The following is a 5561-nucleotide window of genomic DNA, read 5'->3' as shown; positions in this document are numbered from 1 at the left end:
AAAATAATGAGGGCTATAGTTTGTGTTTAAAAGGATATAAGGAAGTTTACGAACGTAGTTTCTTAACGTCAAGACAGAGATATTGTTTATATTATTGATGTACGTTGCATAACAGCAAAACAGGTCACAGACTGTATCTGTCAAAATTCGTACATCTGAAACATTTTGGATTTTTAGTGAAGGTAGTACGAGTAAATAAGAAGGTAGCAAAATTTATCAACCTTTACTGTGATTTTACTTAAAGCTCAGTAGGGAAGTGAGTGTATCTAAGGTCTGTGAGTTATATTAAAGAGCGGTCTGACGTGTGTATTGTTAGTAGTGATTCTTGATTACTCTAAAATGTTACGAGTAAGAAAATTAAATGGTTTCTGTTATAGGAACAGTTCCAGAGTGCTACCTCTTATATGCGTGTTTCGACAAAACAATTTCAAATTAATTTCGATCAATTTATGGTATTAAATCTTTGATATTAATGGACAGTGTACGGTATTCAGCTGCGTTTTTTCGTTAGTGTCTTGACGTCAGTATAGGAGGAACTAGCGATTAAAAGTCACTGCTCTTGACCTTAATGTAATAGTAAAACGGAACGGAAAGATATTTAAAAAGTATGTCGATAATAATCTACGCAAATAGTTACCGCTCGTGTGCTAAATTGCAATTCCCAGAACCTTAACTTTTGTATAGCGAGAGCGTGACGCCTGCGTTCCTTCACACTATAAATCAAAATTCTTAACACTATTCACTACTTAAAATTCTGTTTTTTCCCTCAATTTCTTCTCTTATTGGGCCTGGGTTGTGTCTACTGGCGACAGGGCTAGTTACGTGAAGTTATAGGCGGCAGTACCGGCGCAGTGCAACATGTGTCGGTTTATACGTGAATCTTCGACCGTGTCTGAGAAAACGACGGTCAAAGTTTTCGAAATATTTTATGTGCCTTTTAGCGAGAAATTAGTTCACGTGAAGCGTTGGCACAATGGCTAGCATCGCGGCTTATCGCTTTGGCGCCGCGTGTTCGAAACCGATTACTATTATAATTTTTGTTTTCGTTTATATACCCATGTCCGTAGAAGATTACTACAAGAGCGTTTTCCAATGTAAATGGAAATTATGTTGTCCTTATTCATCTACTAATTGTATGTCTGATGAATGAATTAAAAGAAAACAGTAAATGAATGAGAAGATTATTTGAATCTGTTTTCAGGAAAATTTCTGTAGTGTATCTTGATTCTTAAACATTTGCAAGCGCCAATTTTCGGAAAAGTGATTCGTTATGCGTGGTTTCCCGCGAAATTATTATCAATGCGTGAAATCTTCAGCTATGTTAACGACGATTCTTTCCCGAGTGAGATTCGTACGAATAAATGCCACCGTTGCAATCCTGCCTTCGCACTTTGCTTGGAATTTCTATGTTTCGAATGTTTCTACGATTTGTATCATCCAAGGGAATGCATCAAATCTTCCAGACGAATAAATATAAGATTAAAACACAATAATTAATATAAAAATGAATATAAGAATGAAACTGAACAGTATGAGAATTTAAAAATGTATTTACTAAGATGGTATCTGTTCTTTCGGACATGCAGAAAGAACAGATACCATCTTAGTATATATATAGTTAAGGCTCACCGGCCACTTGACCATCTTCTTCTTCTGTGCGAATCCACAAACAGTGCCCGCACTCTTACGGGAATCGGCAACGCGCCGCGAGTAATGAGTATAATGGGCGGGGGGCACTACGAATGTAGTGAGGGACAATACGTTGAGAATGTGGGTTCCGCGGGAGGCGTGCCAGAGATAAATCCATGCAGACGCGCTGCTCTATGTGTCCTCGGTGGCTCAGGTGGATAGAGTGTCTGCCATGTAAGCAGGAGATCCCGGGTTCGAGTCCCGGTCGGGGCACACATTTTCATCTGTCCCCGTTGACGTATGTCAACGCCTGTAAGCAGCTAAGGGTGTTCATTTCATTGTAATTTAAGAATTTAAAAAGATTGCAACTTCTGAAAATACCATTGACAACTACACTGAGGTGGCAAAAGTCATGGGATAGCAATATGCACGTATACAGATGGCGGTAGTGTTGCGTACACAAGGGGCAGTGCATTGGCGGAGATATCATTTGTACTCAGATAGTCAATGTGAAAAGGTTTCCGACGCGATTATGGGCCCAAGACTGGACTAAACGGATTTTGAAAGAGGGGAAGTATATTTGCAGCTAAAGGCATGGGACATTCCACTTCGGATATTCTTAGGCGATTCAGTATTCCGAGATCCACAGTGTCAAGAGTGGGCCCAGAATACCACATTTTATGCATTATCTCTCACCGTGGACAACGCAGTGGTCGACGGCTTTCACTTCGCGACCGAGAGCAGGGGCGTTAGCGTAGAGTTGCCAGTGCTGACAGACAAGCAGCACTCTGTGAAAGAATCGCTGAAATCAATGAGAGACGTACGACGAACATCCGTTAGTACAGTGTGGCGAAATGTGGCGTTAATGGGCTATGACAGCAGAAGACCGACGCGAGTGACCTTGCTAACAGCATGACATCGCCTGCAGCCCATCTCTTGGGATCGTAACCATATCGGTAGTACCTTAGCTGACTGGAAAACCATGGTCTGCTCAGATGAGTCCCGATTTCAGTTGGTAAGAACTGGTGATAGGGTCGAGTGTGGCGCAGACCCCATGAAGCCATGGACCCAAGTTGTCAACAAGCCACTGTGCAAGCTGGTGTTGGTTCCGTAATGATATGCATTGTGTTTACATGGAGTAGACTGGGTCCTCTCGTACAGGTGAACCGAGCATTGGCCGGAGATGGTCAAGTTCTGTTACTCGGAGACCATTTGCAGACAACCAAGGATATCATGGTCCCAAACATATCACCGGGCCACAAATGTTCTCATTTGGTTTGAAGAACATTCTGAACAAATCCAGCGAATGATTTGGTCACCTGGATCTCCCGACATGAAGACCATTGAAAATTTATGGGACACAATGGAGAGGTCATTTCGTGCACAAAATCCTGCAACAGCAACACTTTTACAATTATGGGCAACTATACAGACAGCATAGCTCAGAATTTCCGCAGGGGGCTTCCAACGACTTATTGAGACCCATTGCCATGTCGAACTGTTGCACTACGCCAGGTAAACGGATGTTCGGCACGATATTAGGAGGTATCCCATGACGGTTATCGCCTCAGTGTACAATAGGTTCTTATAATAACTGTATGACACTTATTGTAATTTAACAGTAATTATAGCGCCCTTATATCCCCTATTTTGTTAAGAAACGTTCGCGCAGTAACTTTCTAAGGACGTGGGTAGATAAATGAAAAAATAAAATAAAATAAAATAAAATAAAGTAAATAAAAACAATAATCGGCTTTCGAAAAAGGGACGCGGAAGTATAAATCCTAAACCGTAACCACTGTGCCAACATTTCGACTGAGTTCATGCGCACTGAAAGACACCTGAAGTAGATCGAAAAATTTGACCGTCGTTTTCTCAGAAATGATCGAGTATCTGAGATTAAACCAAGACACGTGTTCACTTACTTTGAGTTGTCTTCCACTGAGCGAGATTTCTGGGAAATCGGGTTATGGCACTTGCTGTGTTCTCGTCGTTAGCCAAAATCTGGGTAACATACGACAGCCTCCCCCAAATGCACTCCGCTAGTGCAATCCTACGACTTCCGTTATTGATCAAAAATTTCAAGACGGTTGTTACCTCATCGAGAGAAAAAAAGAGATCACATCCGCAGAAGACTACGTTAAATATATTCTAGTTATGCTCGCCAAATATGGCGAAATCATGAGTTACCCTTATGCACTGACAACAATAAAAGACAGAATGATGGGTAACAACTTCCGTGGCACTATAGACGAACTGGCAATATAGAAAAACTGTAGAGAAAGACAGAAACTGGATTACATCGCGCAAATAATTGAGGACGTAAGTTGCAAGTGATACTCTGAGATAGGAAGGAGATGAATTTGTGGCGGGCCACGTCAAGCCAGTCATAAGATCTGTCAGAAAGCCCCAGATTGCTGAAGTCATAGTAATTAAGTGGTGTGGATGTGACAGTCGGCTGTACGGAATCGGCGAACTAAGATGTGCATCTGTCCCTGACACTTATCAGTGTCGTTTTGTTTCCATTGCACGACATTTAAAAAGTGCTAATGCATCACTTCAGGGTTTCATATCCATACTGGGCAGAGATAATGTACAGTACTCTCGTGTGAGTTTCATCTTTTGGGTTTTGTACGCTGTAAAAAATTAAAAAACTGGAAAACGACACACCACGGAGCAGTTATCCAAACTGGTCACAAATTGATATTCATACAGGTATTCATACAGGAGGTGTCGGCGGAAAATGCAAAATCCTAAACTTTGCCTGCCGATGGATGAGTGTGTGACGCTGCGGTGCAGTTTCACCGCCCAGTTGGGAAGGACGGTAAACAGGGAACATGCCGCCACCACTTCATTCCTTCTAATCAGTTGTGTAATTTTTCCTCCTATCTATGTATTTATGTAGTTATGTAGTTCTCAATTCGTTCGAGCAATCAATCATTCATAATAGGAAACACAGTCATAACTCAGTCACTCAAAATTATTCAGAAATTTTACTTGTTAGAATGAAATCAGGCAATATATCGAAGAATGTCATTAATCCTCAAATGTCAAATAATGTAAATTTTTACACACCTTTTGTATGAAGGAGCAATATATATATATATATATATATATATATATATATATATATATATATATATATATATATATGATCGTACAATTTCGTATCCGTTGTCTTTTGTCATAGAACTCAATATTCAGATTACAATTCTTCAAACAATGCTCATGCTAATCTGCACGAAGACAATCACGGAAGCTTTTTTTCAACAACCACCAGAGAGAGTACTACAAAGAATAATTATGCACTCATGGCATAGCTATCGTATGAAACTACCTTGCTCATGGATTCTGCGAGTATGAAGATAGAAAATTAGTAAACGTCATTCAAGGGTAGAATTGTATCAGAATAATTCATTGAATATAAAGAGATATTACAATTGCCCCTCGTAGCGAGCAAAGTTAATGACAATACACTTCGCGAGGCATCAGAAAAAATTTGTTGAGTTGTTTATTCATAAGAGGAATATTTTGAATTAATAGAATTTTACTATAGAGAATATGGGTAACATGTTAAGACAGTAAGTTACGAGAATACCTAAGCTGTAGTTTTTACATGTACCGGGGTATACCCGCATCCCGAGTACATAACAAGGGAAGATGTAGATTGGTGTAATTACGAAAAAGGTCTACCCATTTGGGAACTGGCCTTCACAGGGAAACCCTGGAAAACCCGGAAGAATAGACCCCAACTCAGGTATTAAAGAAGATAGGAAAGCCTAAATCCAGTAATTTTGAAATATATAGCAGCTTCATAGATTAGATCGAAGGAAAAGTGCCTCATAGCCAAAAAAAAAATTACAATAGTGCTCCAAAATAATTTTCAAAATTCTTCTTTTGGCGACGAAGCAGGCGATCTTGTTGTGAAGTCG

The 5561-nt window shown here is 40.0% G+C and overlaps 1 non-coding gene across 1 annotated transcript; it reads left to right on the top strand.

The window, feature by feature from the left end:
• Positions 1-1828: 1828 nt before the first annotated feature.
• On the top strand, positions 1829-1902 carry Trnat-ugu. The gene has a single exon. It is a non-coding gene; the product is annotated as a tRNA-Thr (tRNA).
• The last annotated feature ends 3659 nt before the right edge of the window (positions 1903-5561 follow it).

This window comes from Schistocerca americana, chromosome 8, assembly GCF_021461395.2.
Source record: "Schistocerca americana isolate TAMUIC-IGC-003095 chromosome 8, iqSchAmer2.1, whole genome shotgun sequence".
Taxonomy (NCBI): Eukaryota; Metazoa; Arthropoda; class Insecta; order Orthoptera; family Acrididae; genus Schistocerca; species Schistocerca americana.
Note: the sequence above shows the minus strand (reverse complement) of the source record. Positions and strands in the feature narration are given on the sequence as shown.